Source organism: Canis lupus, chromosome 25 (genome assembly GCF_003254725.2).
Source record: "Canis lupus dingo isolate Sandy chromosome 25, ASM325472v2, whole genome shotgun sequence".
In the NCBI taxonomy this organism is placed as follows: Eukaryota; Metazoa; Chordata; class Mammalia; order Carnivora; family Canidae; genus Canis; species Canis lupus.
This window is the reverse complement of record NC_064267.1, coordinates 37,263,215-37,279,176: the sequence shown is the minus strand read 5'-3', so window position 1 is coordinate 37,279,176 and position 15,962 is coordinate 37,263,215. Positions and strand designations below refer to the sequence as shown.

General features: G+C 58.8%; 1 long non-coding RNA gene across 5 annotated transcripts; it reads right to left on the bottom strand.

The window, feature by feature from the left end:
- Positions 1 to 1,929: 1,929 nt before the first annotated feature.
- Positions 1,930 to 9,333, bottom strand: LOC112669795 (uncharacterized). 5 transcript variants are annotated; one of them, XR_003142525.3, is made up of 4 exons: positions 8,859 to 9,317; positions 4,431 to 4,768; positions 4,082 to 4,181; positions 1,930 to 3,365 (listed from the first exon to the last, which is right to left on the bottom strand). It is a non-coding gene; the product is annotated as an uncharacterized LOC112669795 (long non-coding RNA). The 5 variants fall into 5 exon arrangements; XR_003142527.3 differs by having other exon boundaries at positions 1,930 to 3,362; XR_007405836.1 differs by having other exon boundaries at positions 4,082 to 4,768; positions 8,859 to 9,333.
- Positions 9,334 to 15,962: the final 6,629 nt, after the last annotated feature.

Here is a 15,962-nt window from a genome sequence, read left to right as displayed (position 1 = left end):
GTTAAAAATAGATCTGCCCTACGACCCAGCAATTGCACTGCTGGGGATTTACCCCAAAGATACAGATGCAGTGAAACGCCGGGACTCCTGCACCCCGATGTTTCTAGCAGCAATGTCCACAATAGCCAAACTGTGGAAGGAGCCTCGGTGTCCATCGAAAGATGAATGGATAAAGAAGATGTGGTCTATGTATACAATGGAATATTCCTCAGCTATTAGAAATGACAAATACCCACCATTTGCTTCGATGTGGATGGAACTGGAGGGTGTTATGCTGAGTGAAGTAAGTCAATCGGAGAAGGACAAACATTATATGGTCTCATTCATTTGGGGAATATAAATAATAGTGAAAGGGAATAGAGGGGGAGGGAGAAGAAATGGGTAGGAAATATCAGAAAGGGCGACAGAACATGAAGACTCCTAATTCTGGGAAATGAACTAGGGGTGGTGGAAGGGGAGGAGGGCAGGGGGTGGGGGTGACTGGGTGGCGGGCACTGAGGGGGGCACTTGATGGGATGAGCACTGGGTGTTATTCTGTATGTTGGCAAATTGAATGCCAATAAAAAATTTATTATTAAAAAAAAAGCCTGTATTGTCATTGGCTTGAATGAAGGGAAGAGGCTGAGTTAGAATTATGAAGAACAAAGTAGGGGGAAAAACAGCAGTTGAGAGAATGACAGATTTCACCATCTGTAGCCTTCGAAATGATCGTGTCCTTTCCTAAGAGAGAGCCCCACCTCTGTAAAATGTTTCCTACCGCTCTTCACTAATTGTCGGAATCCAGCAAGCACATTCCCACGCCCCAGCACCCCTCTGCAGTCGTAAATTGTAGCATCTCTGATCTATTCTATTGTGTGACTAGAACATTGTGTATTTAACCATTCTGCTGCTGTTTGACAACATTCAGGGGGATTCTGACTTTTGTTTTTTTTGGGGGGGGTATGTGTGTGATTCTATTGCTGTGCAGCTATCTGATCCTCGAGCTGTATCATCCTAGCACTGAAATGACTAGAAACAGCACTTATCATTTCTGGTGCGGTGTAGGGTGGCTAGTTGGGTTCTACTGGTCGACCCTGGGCTCGCTCAAGCAGTGGTTTCCGCTGGAGCGTCAGCTGAGTTTGAAGGTCCCCTTGGCTACATTCATGTGTTTGGGATTTGGTTCCAGCTGGGCGCCGGCTGCTTCTCTTCTCCTGGTTGCCTCTCAAGCTGGGAGCCAGACCTCGGGGCTGCCCTATGGGGGAGCTCCTGAGGGACAAGCTACCCGATGGGCCTAGCCCTGGGACTGCCTGTGTGTGGGAGTCGGGTGGGGAGGGGTTGGAGAAGAGGCCAGGGTCCCTGGGTCCCCTCCGCTGCCAGGCCCCCAGGCTGAGCCCCACTCTGACCCAGCCCCTTCTTGCTAGGACGTGGAGGATGCCTTCCACACGCTGGTGTGAGAGATCCAGAAGCACAGGGTGGGAAAGGAGAGCCCACCTGATGAGGGTGGCCCAGGTTGCATGAGCTGCAAGTGCCTGCTGTCCTGTCGTCCCGTCCTGGCTGGCTGTGCCCCAGGAGTACAGGCATGGGGCGAGGAAGGAGGGAAGCGCCACTGGAGTCCGGCCAGCCCAGGTTCCCTGGACAGAGAGACCACAGACCTCCCAGGACGCTTTGCATAGACTGTCGTGAACTGTCCCCATTGGCCTCCTGGCTGTCACTGTCTCCCAGCCCCGTCCTGGCCTGCGGGGCACAGGCTGAGTCGCAGTAAATTCTTTGATGGTCCTGCCCCTGGCGTCTGGCTGACACTGGAAGGCACGTGGGAACATCAGCTTTGTCTCCCTGGCCGCCCCTCTGCAGGGACAGGTCAGGGGGCCTGGGCGGTGCCACCCTCCTCCTTTCTGGGGGTCTTTCCAGCGCTGCTTGTACAGGGCTCTGGAGCCACAGAGACAGGCTGGCTTTGCATTTTAACACTTTATTGAACTTTCAAAGGCAAACAGGGACTCAGAGCCAAGGGTGCGTGCCTTCCCCTGGGGAGGGAGACCTTGTCCTTTAGGGGAATGCCGAAATCACACGGGGGTGTGGGTCTAGAGTTCCCCACCTTGGAGCCGGTGTGACTCCGGGTGGGGGCACATTTCCTGAGTTTGGGCCAGGAGAGGCAGTTCTGAGGACAGCAGACCTGACCTGGACCTGCAGCTTTTGGGTTCCTGGGGCGGGTCCCAGCAAGTCTGCTGGACCCTGGCCTCTGGCATATTGGTGCCAGGTGACTGCTCGAGACCCAGCATGTGGAGGAGCCGCCTCCTAGTGTGGGTGAGGGTGGGGCCCACCTGCCTGCCCCTGCTTATCCCTTAGCCGGGGTGTCCTGTTATTCCCAGTTGTCCTAGGTCGGCAACCAGGATCTGTGGGGAACGCCCTGGTCCCAGGTGGCCACAAACTGCTCTGAGGGGGCTTGCCCAGCCTTGGAGCAGAATCCAGGATTGGCCAGGACCACCAGGGGGCTAGATCCCATCTGTCTTCATTCTGGCCCGGGGTGGGGCTTGTGTCATCTGTGCTGCCAGGCCAGCCCAAGCCCCTCTGGGTCAGGGACTTGTGTCCTGTTGGGTGCTGCCACCCTCCAGGAAGGATGGTGCCACGAGGTAGGGCATGGTGCTGGCTGGCCAGAGCCTCAGAGGCCCCACACTCACTATCACACTCTGCTCCAGAAGCTGGTGAGCATTGAGCTTTCCTGTGGATACAGAGATCAGAGGGTCCCAGGCATGTGCAGGGCTTGGGGCAGCTGGCTCAGCGTTGCCCTGGCTCTGTCTTGGCTGTGACAGTCACTGCCCAGCGAGGGGCATGAGCTGCAGTGGCCACAGGGTAGGAAGGGTGTCCTGGTCCCTATAGCATCATCTTTAGTGGACTGGGTGAACCCCATGTTGGAAGCCCCTGGGGGGTTCCAGGGCCTGGTCTGTCGTGTGGCTTCTGGGGTGGCCCAGGCAGGTGCTGAAGGGAAGGGGACCCAGTGTTCTGGCTTCAAGCCCATGTCCAGGGGCCACCTGCCTTCACCCTCCTGGTTCACTGGGAGCACGGGGAGGGAATGTCATCGCTGTGGGGGCAGCCAAGCCAGTGAGTAGTCTGGGCTGGGGGCAGCCGGGCCAGAACTAGAGCCCCTGATGTTCCCAGACACAGGTGTGCAGCCATGGACTCTGGGGAGCTTCCCTCCTGCAGCAGCTCCTCGGCCTTGAGGACGGCCTGGCCAGGAAGGGGTCCAGGCTGCTCAGGTTGCGTGGCTGGCCGCAGGGCCAGTTTATCTACGCTTGGCAGCTACTCAATGCTAGGAGAAGGGTGGAGAGGCCTGGGTTCTGGGGACACTTGCTCCAGGCCCAGGGGCATCATGGGGAACTCTTCAGGTCCTGCTGGAAAGAGGCAGACTGGGTTAGCATCTCAAGCAGGCTGTGTGTCCCAGCTGGGGGGGGGGGGGGGCTCCAGGTGTCCTCAGGTCTCCCTGAGTGGCTACCTGGCCTGACCCTGATCATAGCCCTTCATGCTGCTGGTGCCCAGCCCCTGCAGTGAGTGCCCGCATGCCCAGCCCTGGCCTGGTTTCCCTGAGGTTGGAGCAGAAGAGGAGAGGCCTAGAGATGAGGAGGAAGGCGCCAGGGACTCTGTCCACTGTGGGTGCCCCAGAAGGCTGAATTGGGAGGGGACTGGGCCCTGAGCCCACTTGGTGGGGGCAGATCATACTTCATCCTTCGGAGCTGGGCCATGGAGGCCCGAAGGTGTCTGAGCACCACCTCATCCTCCAGGGCCCAGGGCTGGGCCAGCGAGTCCTGCAGAAACTCCCAAAGACCTTCCAAGGGCAGCTTCAGGAGGTGTTCTGGGCAGTAGGTGTGTGTCAGACCCAGAGGGGCCCACCCTGTGGCCCCAGGGTGCCTCCAGGGGCAGTGGAAGGGGCCCAGCTGTGGCCAGGAGCACTGTGAGCCGTGCCATGGCCAAGGCCTCATGCTGCTGCTCGTCTCAGGGGGCCCCATTCAACCCCCTTCGCCCCAGGCCTGGGTGCTGCTCAGAGCAGTGGGGTGACACCCCTGCCTTCCTCTCTCCCCGGGCACACCTGGGCTCCCAGGGGCTCACTTACTGCTGTGCACCTTGAGGATGGTGTAAGCCACGGCTGTGAGCATGCGCTCCCCGTCCAGGATGTAGGAGTCCCTGAGCTTCAGGGGGAGCGAGAAGGGGGCCTAGGGGACAGCGGGGTGGGAGGAGCGGCCTGAGCAGGGCCACTGGGGGTCTCAGCTCTGACTAGGGACTGCCATCTGCCCACAGCCCCTGCTGCCCCGTCTGCATAAGATGAGGCCCTACAGCCCCTCCTGTGCGTGCACTCCGCCCAGGAGATCAGGGCTCCAGGCCACTCCAGGTTCCAACCCTGGCCAGCACCACCCGAAAACCTGGGAGGTAACAGACTCTGCCCCCACTTGGTGGCTACTCACCTGGAGAGGACTCCAGGCTGGCGGCAGAATAGGCCGAGGCCTTGTCCACACCCCAGGCTGACCTGGCCTTACTGGGGGAACTGAGGCAGAGACAGCATCCCCCAGAACCTTCTCAAGGAGCCCTCTGGGCTTCTCCAGGATGGATCTGGGCTGCCAGCCGCAGCCCTAGGGCCCCGAGGTCAGGCCTGGCTTGTCTGGAGGGTGGGGCTGAGCTCGGCCCTTCCCGAGGTCAGGGAGCAGGTCAGGGAGCAGGTGTCCTTGGGTGGCTTCACTCAATTGATGAAACACTGAAGGAACCACTTGGGCGTGTAAATGCTGGTGCACATCTGTTCCTCGTCCTGGCGGAAGGGCAGAAAGTGCTCAGGACCACCCAGCAGCCCTGTGGAGCCAGATGGACACGGTCCCCATGGCCCTGCTCAGCCCCGAGGGCACCCCCGGGCCCTCCAGGAGGAGGAACATGACACCAAACTCCGGCCAGCTCAGAAGGGCTCTGCCAGCCTCTACCCCCGCCCCAGGCCTCGGGGACAGTGCCTCTGGGGAGCTTCTAGTCACCGAGTGCTTCTTCAGCTTTGGGAGAGCTTTGTTGAGAAGGTTCTCGTGAGGGGCCAGTTTGGGAAACCCTGGAATGAAGAAGCCTGAGAAGGCCCCAGGCCCCCAACAATCAGGGCCTTTTCCCCCACGCAGTTAGGGGAGTGAGTTGTGGCAGGTGCCTCCTCCCCCATGCCCTGACCCCGGTGTGTGCCTGCAGCCCTCCTGAGCCCTGACTGGACTCGCTCTTCCCAGGGAGCGGGACCCCCTTCCAGGCCGGGGGTGGGCAGGGCCAGAGGACCCTCATCCTCACAGAGACCCCGCTGGGTGTGCGCCCTGGGCTGAGGACCAGGCCCGTCAGACCCAGCACCCTCTTTCCTGCAGTGGCCACAGTGGGGGCAGGTGGGTCGCCAGCAACGAAGGCAGGGGGTGCCGGCCACAGGGAGGGTGATGGGGTGTGCATGGCCTTCTCTAGGTCTTGGGAGTCAGTCCGGGGGCACACGGGAGGCTGGAGATGTTGCACCTGGGCTTCGTCTGGCTGTGGGCTGTGGGTGGCCTGGGGGGCAAGCAGGCAGCCCGACAGGAGGCTGAAGGAGCCGTGCGGGTACTAGACTGGCCTGCAAATCGTGGGGCCGGTGGCTGTGGCTCCAGGCCCCTGAAGGCCACCTGGAGAGGCAGGTGGGAAGGATGGGTGGGGGCCCCCGCCTGTCCCACTGCTGGGCAGCCCTGCAGGGAGGCTCTCCTGAGCTCCAATCCCATCCGGCGGCCAGTCCAGCCCCTACGGTGCATGGTGTGCCTCTCGTTGGTCATCAGCTGGGCCAGCGCCCAGAAGGCGTCCTCCTCAGTCAGAAACATCAGTAGGACGGCCACGATCTGGCTCGTGTCCTGGCAGTAGCCCACCTCCCGCAAGAGCCAGACCCTCGTGGATGGTGTCCGCCCCCAAGGCCACCTGGAGCCCTCCCTGTCTCGGGCGTCAGGTTCCGACAGCTTCCCTACAACCCAGGCTCCCAGAGGGCGAGGAGAGCTCAGGCGCCAGCACCACGCAGCCCTGCTACCAAGCTCTGCGGGTACCATGCCAGGGCCCCCTTCCTCAGACCAGGAGGAGGGGCCTCCGTGAGGTGTGCCAGGCTGAAGGGGACCAGCCGGGTCTGGAGACCCCGCCATGAGCGCAGTCCAGGGGCCTGACTCTGGCACCTGGAGGGCCAAGATACCGCCACGGAGCTGTGGAGTGTCTGAGCTGGTGCTCCTCAGGGAGAACCTTCTGGAATGTGCAATAGAAGGGGAGCAGCCTTCTGGTCCACCACGGCCTTATGCAGTTCAGGGGAACAGGAGACTTCCTGCCACCCAGGTTCTGATTAGTAATACCGTCTCTTCAGAATCCAGACCCGAGTTTTAGGACAGCAGGGGTGCACGCTAGAGCCCCGGGCAGCCCCGGCACTCAGGCAGTCAGGCGGCCTCCCTCCCTCTCGGGGAGGTCTGCACCCCAGCCCCCTGCCCGGGTCCTAGGAGAGAGAGCATCGTGGGACAGTGGAAGCTGGGGTCCTAACTCTGTGTCCTGTTTGGTCACAAACACTCAAGGCAAGGACACCCGTGGGGAGCAGGGCTGGGGCAGGGACACTCACGGTGCTGTACACGGAATAGGCCGACAGCACGTGGAACGGGGCCTGCTGCCTAGGAGGGGACAGCGGGGTGGTTTGCTCAGTCTGGCCACAGGCCCAGCGGGTCCGGCGAGGTGCTGACACCAGCCCCAGCCACGCAGGCCCTGCGGTCTTCAGGGCACCTCATTGGGGACCTTCCTCTGGGGTCAGGTCTGTACACGGTGACAGGCAGTATCTCCCACATACATCGTGCTGGGAGGTTATTTGCATTTTGGGGTTTCCCGTTTGCCTCCATGAGAGCTTCTGCTGTGGGATGTGCAGCTCCTGGGCTCCCCCTTCCAGCCCTGGGCCAGCCCCTCCACCCTCAACCCCCCCCCCCCCCGGGAGCCAGGTGCTCCCCTGCACTCGCTCCCGGCAGCCCCTGATGCCTCTTCTCTCCCTGCTGTGGCTTGTTCCCAGTGTCCCTTGGGTGCCACCGGCCACCATCTGGCCGCCTGCCCTGAGCCAGCACAGCAGGTGCATCCAGGGCGCTGAGCGCGTCCGCAGCGCCTTCCTAGGTGGCCCTGAACTGGACTCTGTTTTAGGGATTCTCGTGCCCGCTCATCCCAGAGCATTTCGGGTGCTTCCAGGTTTGAGGCATCGTGAAGAGAGCAGGGAATGCTCGTGCGGGTTTGAGACGGATAAAAGGTTTGACCCAGTTGGGTCACTATCTACGAGCACGTTGGGGCATATGGTGAGGCCCGCTCAGCCCTGCCAGAAGCCGCCCGCCTGCCCTCCCGCCCGGCTGCAGGAGTCTGCACCCCCAGCTCCCGCTGCCCCCCATGCCTGGGGTCCAGGTCTGCGTGACCCAGCTGCACTCTGAGGGCCAAGGGCGACACAAGGGTCACCGGGTTCAGGGGCACAAGACACCTCCCCTCTATGCAGGAGCATTGACGTCTTGTGGTGAAATGGTCTGAGGGGCGACCCCGGGAAGCCCCAGTGCACCCCTGCCTAGTGGCTCCGGCAGCCCTGTCCCTGGTGCCCTCCAGGTCAGCCTCTGTGGGTGACACACACCGCCAGGCACCGCACGCTGCGCAGACAGAGCTCCATCCTCTGCCTCCATCCACCTGCACCCCACCCTGTCCCGGGGCTCACACTGCACTCCCCTCCCTCCCGCTCAGCCCCTGGGGACTCTACAGGACACCTGGGCTTCTGATGGGAACAGACCCTCCAGAGAACCCTAAGGTGCCCGCCGAGGTGTGAACATACCTCCACACTACGAGCTACACCACATCCTTGCAGGGGGGTGATTGTGTGTGGGACGCGGTGTGGGGGGGATGGCGTCGGGGGGAAGGTGTGGGGGGCATGGTGTAGGGGGGATGGTGTGGGGGTCATGGCATGGGGGTGATGGTGTGGGGGGCATGGTGTGGGTGGGATGGTGTGGGGGCAATGGTGTGGGGAGTGATGATGTGGGGGGGTGATGATGTGGGTAGGATGGTGTGTGGACGATGGTATGGGGGTGATGATGTGGGGGGTGATGATGTGGGGGTGATGGTGTGGGGGGCGATGGTGTGACAGGTTGCTCTCAGGGGGATGGTGTAGGGGCGTGATGGTGTGGAGGCAATGGTGTGGGTGGGATGATGTGGGGGGATGGGTAGGGGGCAATGGCGGGGGAGCTGATGGTATAGAGGGGATGGTGTGGGGGGCATGTAGACACAGGGCATCCCCGTTTTCTGAGACACATCCGGAGACATCTACAGATAAAGTCGATCCCAGGTCCTGGGTTTGCTGTGACACATTTGGTGCCGGGGACCCGTGTGGTCACTACAGGACCCTGGCTGGACTGGGGACAGCATCTGGGGTTCATCATACTATGTATGTTTACAAACAGTGCAATTTGTCTAAAATAAAATGCAAAAAATTCAGAAATGCAAAAAACACTGAGGTTGGGTGTCACTTTGACCTGTGCAACCCCCATTCGATCCATGCATGTTCTGGTCCAGCTGTGGCTGTGCTGCCTGGCCCCCAGGTCCCCTTACTGCCCCCCACAGTCCCCACCCTCTGCCCACTGCTTGTCATGGAGGAGCTCCCCACCACCTTGGGGTTCAGCTCACACAGTGACAATGGGAGGCCCTGTCCTGTGCCCTCTCCATCACTGAGACCCCAGGGTGGGGGGCACTCTACCATAAGACAGCATTTTGTTTGCTGCCCTCATTCCCCCTCTCTCCAGAGACCCCGTGTTCCCCACCCAGGAGCCCCCTGGGCCTCTCTGGCCGGGAATGTCCCTGGGGCCCCTGGAACGCTGCTTGCCCAGCAGTCTCACCTGACCCTATAAGTGGTCCCAGAACATGATGTGGTTGCGGAAGGTTCTGTTCATGTCCAAGTCTATCTGCTTGATGTCCTGGGAGGAGACCTGAGTGGCCTCCTTCATTTCCTGTGGGAAGTACCAGGGAGGAGGAGCCAGCATTGGGAACACAGACCCCTAACTGTCACCAACTGCCGTTCTAAGCAGGGAGCACTGCTGGCCCCCATGTGAGTGTGTCCTGCAGAACCTCCTTCCCTCCCCTGTGAAGCCAGGGACAGGCACAAGAGCCCTCCGTGCCCGTGGGGCCCCAGTCAGGGCTTGTGGTCAGCGGCCCTGGGCAGGGAGGGGACTCCCAGGGGTCAGCCACAGGCAGGGAGGGGACACCAAGGGTCAGTCCTGGATGGGAAAGAGACACTCAGGTCAGCTTGGGGCAGGGAGGGGACATGAGGGTCAGCCTGAGGCTCCTCCCATCCCCCAGCACAGGGGCTTGTCCAGGACTGAGCACCAGGCTGGGCCCTGACTTGCCCTGGAACCTGCTCCCAGGGCGCCAGCCCATCTCAGGGCACCTGGGGAGACTGGGAGGGTGGGAGGGCCTCTGCCCCTGGTGCCGTCCTGAGTCCTAGACACTCCCGCCAACACGGGCCGGCTGTCCTCCCCTTCCCGTCCCCACCCGAGAGCTCGTTCTGCTTCATGTAGCAGGAACCTGACACCAGCCAACCTGCTCAGCCCCACTCTGGGCTCCAGGGTCAGGAGGGCTGCTGGGGCTCCAGGCCTGTCCAGGGTAGCACCCATCACCCTGAAGCTCACCCTGCCCAGGAGGGGCTCAGAGCCCTGCAGCGCTGTCCCTCTCTGGACCCTGGCCTACCTGCTCCAGGGACAGTGGGGGCAGCAGAGAGGTGGGCAGGGCCCTCAGGTTGGAGAGGCTTCAGGAGATGCTGGGGCCACCCTGGGTCCCCAGGCAGGTGACCTCACACCCTCCCCACGGGTTCCCCTCAGCTCCTGCCCAGGCCTCCACTAAGGACCGTGCTCTGCCGGGAGTGCAAGGGCCCTACCTGGTATTTCCCCGGGTTCCTGGCTTTAACCTTCTCGATGTCCAGCAAATGCAACCACACCTGTCCCCGCACCTGGGGAAGGACCCCCTTATAGGCCCGGTGACGCAGCTGCAGGAAGGAAGGCAGTGCTGGTGAGAGAGCCCCAGAGCGGCACCAGGGAGCTCAGGGAGCCAGAGGCATCTAGAAGATTCTGGCTTTGGCTGCATGATGTCTCCAGAGAAGCTGGGCCTCCCTAGAGCTGGGTCCCGTCCCCCACAAGGAGCAGGGGACTGTGTCCCTGACCTGACCCACCCCCTGCTGCCATCCTTGGGTCTGGGGAGGCTTTGGCTCTGGCAGCAGACTCTCCCCAGGCAGGAGACTGTGGGCGCCACCCCACCCCCGTTGGGACAGAGTGCCCTTGGGGAGCACCCGGCGCCCCACCTTCTCGCTCTGATGGCATTGGCCCCATTTCCTGAGCACCATCACCCACTTATCTGCTTGCCGGGTCTCCGGGTGTTGTTTCTGGAAAAGGGCAAGTGGGGGCAGCAGATGAGCCTCCAGCCGCGGTAGTCGGTGCTGGATGCCGTGTCCAGTCGCCCTGCGGGGACTCCGAGGAGCCAGAAAGGCACAGGCCGCTCACGCCGGGCGGCTCCGGGTGGTGCTGGGACTGGGGTTTGCTGAGATGCCCCTGGGGACGTCCTGGGGCCTGGTCTGCACACAGCTGGGCCCATGACCACGGACCCCGTCCTGCCCGGTGCCCAGGACGGGCTCCCACCTTTGCCTCGTGGGGGCTGGGGCTGGGCAGCTCCTCTCCCTGGAAGGCCAGAGAAGCAGAGTCCCCCGGCCCCACAGCCCCCATGTCCCTGCCCAGGGGACTCGGGAGGGGAGGACGCCCCTGGGAGGGCAGGGGCTGCCAGCTGCTGTGGTTGGGGGTTGGGTGGGAGCAGTGTTCTGGGGGGGCCTGAGAAGGGTTGTTGCTGGTGGTGGGCTGGGCCCCTCAGCACCCCCAGGAGGTGACCTGCCACTACCCCTGTGACCATCCGGCTGAGGTCCCCCCGCCTTCCCAGGGCTTGACTGCCCAGCATCCAGCCTGCCCCTCCCTGCACCCTGGCCGTCCCCTGGGCTGTCCCCTGACTCCACCCCTCTTGCTGTCACCTCTACCACTCTGGCCCATTTTCACCTCTTGTCTTGTCAGAGTCCCTGAGCACGACCCACGCCTGCCCCATCCAAGCAGCTCCTTGCCACTGGGCAGTGAGCAGGGACTGACGGGGCCAGGAGCTGCCCTGCTGGCCCCACACGCAGCCTCGGGCCTCGGCGAGGTTCTTCTGGGGCCATCGACCCCGCATCCTCCTTCCCTCTGACCAAGGCCACTGGGCTGTCCCCCTTCCCTCGTTCCCGTCCCAGGGCAGCGTCCTCTTCGTCTTCCCTCCTGCCTGCGCGCCCTCCCTCCCTGATCTTGCCTTGTCCCTGGCATCTACCTGCAGCCCCGAAGAAGCCATCAGGACTGTGGAGGCCCTGGCCTGGGGGTGTCAGTGAGGAGCACCCCTCCGGCCTCGCCCCAGACCAGACTGTCCTTCTACGGAAAGGAAGCCACTGTCCCAGTGCCCTTCACCCTCTGGATCCCCTGCTGGACGGACTGGACCCACCCTCTGAATGCAGGAGGCAGACACCCGGCCCTCCCTGAAGCAGGCGTGGAGGCCACTCCTCTGAGTGCCCACGGGCCTGCCCCAGGGCCCAGCGCCATTCCTGCCCACTTCCCGGGTTTGCCTTCTGGGTCCCTCAGTTCCAGCCCAGCAAAGACGTGGCCCTCAGAGGGTTCCAGGGGACAAGATCCTGACCTGGGGGGATGGGTCAGCCTCCAGAGAGGCATTCTTGCAAATGCAAACCACCCCTGAGATGGACGAAGGGGTGTCCAGGGGACTCACTGCAGAAAGCCGTGGCCTTCCACAGTGACAGGTCAGCATCGTCCCAACAGTCCCGTGGAAACCTGCTTGGCGTGCCTGAAACAGACGGGGCCCCGTGGTGGGGACCGGTCAGATTTAGGGACATGGGGAAAAGAGGGAACAGAATGGCTCCTCTCTCCCCTGAATCCTGAGGGAGCCCAGGACCCTCTGAGATTGGCCCGGCACGAGAGGAAGGGCCTGTCTGCCCAATGGGAGCAGCCTGACAGCCTCACCTGCTTCTACCAGCGACGATCCCCACCTGGGCCTGACCTGACCTGGTGAATGTGGTCCCCACCTGGGCCTCGCTGCTCCTCTGCCCATGATCCCCACCTGGGATCATCTGCTACCGATGACTATGATCCAGGCTGGACCCTCACTTGCTACTGATGCCCAGGACCGTCCCCAGGGTCTCACGTGTTCCTGATGACTATGGTCCTTGTCTGGACTGTCTGGCTCATCCTTGGCTCTGATCCCCACCTGCGTCTCACTTGACTCTGATGCCTCCAGTATTTTCCTGAGGCTCTGCGCCTCCTGTTTTCATTTCTGCCTGGGCCTTACCTGCTCAGCTTAGATTCGGATCCCTGATTAGGTCTCACCTACACTTGCTGGCTAAAACACCCATCTGGACATCGGGTGCTTCTGAGGACTATGATCCCCACCTGGGCTTTACCTGCTCCTACTGGCAGCAATACCCGCTTGGGTCTCATCTGCTGGACTCTGGCTATGATCCCCACCTGGCACGTAACTGCTGTTGCTGCTTATGATAACATTTGGGCCATACCGGCTCCTACATACCTGGCTATGATCACCGCCTGGGCCTCACCTGGACCTGGTGACTATGATCCCCATCCCTGGGCTCATCTACTGCCGATGACTATGATCCAGGATGGACCCTCACTTGCTACTGATGTCCAGGACCGTCCCCAGGGTCTCACTTGTTCTTGATGATATGGTCCTTGTCTGGGCTGACCTGGCTCATCCTTGACTCTGATCCCCAACTGGGTCTCACCTATTCTTGCAGGTATGGTCCCCACCTCTAGTGGGTGTTCTAGCATCTGTGGTACCTCTCTGGGCCTCACCTGATGGTATTTGGCTATTATATCAGCCCTTTCCAAGGCCAGCAGGGTCTCCAGTTCCTCTTGCATGGTGCTGCAAACCAAACACATCCAACTATGATACTGCATGCAAACCTTCAGAGAACACGTGGGTCTGTCTGCTTCCTGTTGGCAGATCCCCATCTGTCTGCCCAGAGCATGGAGACAATTCTACAGCTCCGAGGGGGACATGCTGGGCTGGTGGATACACACGGGCACTCCATTCTGTGTAGCTCGCCCACCTACAGATCACCCTCCCAGCTACTGTCCCAGGACATGCCACATGGCAGTTTTTAAAAATAGACAAAACTACCCTAACATTCATAAGCCCCCACAAATGACCCTGGACAGCAAAAACAATATTGACGAAGAACAGAGCTGGACACAGCACTTTCCATTTCAAAGTATGTTACAGAGTCACAGAATTAAAACAGTCTGGTTCTAGGGCACCTGGCTGGCTCAGTTGGTTAAGTGTCTCTGACTCTTGATCTCAACTCAGGTTTTTTTGTCTTGTTCCCAATCTTAAAAGAAAAGCATGCAACTTTGCACCATGGAGTATGATGTTTGCTGTGGGCTTGACATATATGTCTTTATGGCCTTTATTATGTTGAAGTATGTTTTCACTGAGCCCATTTTGTTGGGACTTTTTATCATTAGTTGATATTCAATGATGTTAAATGTCTTCTCCATCTTTAGAGGTGATTCTTTGATTTTCCCCCTTCATTTTTTAAAAAGATTTTTATCAGTAAGAGAGAGAGAGAGAGAGACAGAGACAGAGAGAGAGAGAGAGAGAGAGGCAGAGACATAGGCAGAGGGAGAAGCAGGCTCCATGCAGGGAGCCCGATGCGGGACTCGATCCTGGGACTCCAGGATCACGCCCTGGGCTAAAGGCAGGCGCCAAACTGCTGAGCCACCCAGGGATCCCCTTCCCCCTTCATTTTATTAAAGTGCTGTATCAAATTGATTGATGTGCAGGTAGTGAACCAACTTTGCCTTCTCAAAATAAATCCCACCTGATGAACTGGAATGATTCTTTTAATGAATTGTTGCATAGGGTTTGCTAATACTTTGTTGAGAATTTTTAGATTTATGTTCATCAGAGATATTAGCCTGTAGTTTTGGTCTCAGGACAATGGTCATTATAGCACATAGCTCCATATTAGGAGGGTCAATGCCTATGTTCAATTTGCCAACATACAGAATAACACCCAGTGCTCATCCCGTCAAGTGCCCCTCTCAGTGCCCATCACCCAGTCACCCCCACCCCCCACCCACCTCCCTTTCTACCACCCCTTGTTCGTTTCCCAGAGTTACGAGTCTCTCATGTTCTGTCTCCCTTTCTGATATTTCCCACTCATTTTTTCTCCTTTCCCCTCTATTCCCTTTCACTATTTTTTATATTCCCCAAATGAATGAGACCATATAATGTTTGTCCTTCTCTGATTGACTTACTTCACTCAGCATAATACCCTCCAGTTCCATCCACGTTGAAGCAAATGTTGGGTATTTGTCGTTTCTAATGGCTGAGGAATATTCCATTGTATACATAGACCACAGCTTCTTTATCCATTCATCTTTCGATGGACGCCGAGGCTCCTTCCACAGTTTGGCTATTGTGGACATTGGCTGCTAGAAACATCGGGGTGCTGAAAAAAAAAACAAATAAACAAAAAAACCCACAAAACATTGGGGTGCTGGTGTCCCGGCATTTCACTGCATCTCTATCTTTGGGGTAAACTTTAAAACGAAGACTGCAATGAGAGACAAATAAGGGCATTACATCAAGACCAAGGGATCCATCTAGCAAAATTCTACAGCCATTGTAAGCTTCTGTGAATCCACAGGAGTGGCACCTAAACATATGAAGCAAATAGTAAAAGACACAAAGGGAGAAATTGACAGAAATACAATAATAGTAGGAGACTTTTTAACACCCAGCTTACATCAATGGATCCGTCATCCAGACAGGAAGTCTATCGTTTCCATGGGGAAACGATGCCTTCGAAGGACTCATTAGAACAGATGGGCCTAACAGATCTCTACAGAATACTTCACTGCGAACCACCAAAATACACACTCTTTTCAAATACATAGGAAACTTTTTCCAAGAATGATAACCTGTTGTGGCACAAAACAATTCTCTATAAATTTAAGATTGAAATAAGGCTGATGTGTGGATTAGGGTTAGTTTATTGCTCAGAATCCTGCTCTCCATCCCATCCTTGCCATTGGCACAGTTTCCTGGGTTCCTGGCTGAGTAACCCTGCAACAGTCACGTGGTCCAAATCCTTTGTATTCTCAGACTTCGGATTCTGTCCCAGGTTGGGCCAGAGCCATGCCTGGGGCTGAGGTTGGGACTTGGGAGGTGGTAGGGGGCCTATTTGCCAGCAGTGTGGAGACCACTCTGGAGGGCAGAGTTGAGAGTGAGTGGTACAGTGAGGGTCAGGCTTAGGGTTCTGGTGAAGGGGGGTCCTAATGGTGTGGGTCACAGTATTTCATTCAGGAACATATTCTGTAGCTGCTACTTGGTGGTTGAAATGGCATAGTTTCCTTCTGTGTTCCTGGCAGTTGTTCAGGTCTCCCAAATACTTGTTTCCTTCAACCTAGGTTTTGGGCCCTGGTAGAGCCAGAGCCATGACTAGGATTGGGGTTAGGGCCAGAGAAGGAGGGGGAGCCTATCCACCTGCAGTGCAGAGATTTCCCCAGAGGGCTGAGATGAGGGCCAGGGTTTTGGTGAGTGTCTGGCTTAGGGGGCAGTTTCAGGGTGAGGCTCATGATGTGTTTAGGTTTTCACTCTGAAACTTTGTGTCTATCTCCATCCTGGTTGTTACTAACATCACAGTTCTCTTCTGTGCTCCTCAGACTTAGGGTTGGGGCCTGGGTGGGCCAGAGCCATGGTTACGGTTAGGATTAGGGCCTGAGATCAGGTAGGGGTTTGTTTCTTGTCATTTAGAGATCTTTGAGGTGGGTTGATTTGAGAGCATTGGTTAGGGCACTGGGTCAGGCTTAGGGTTCAGATTCTGGGGGTGGCCGATGATTAGGGTTAGTGTTGGG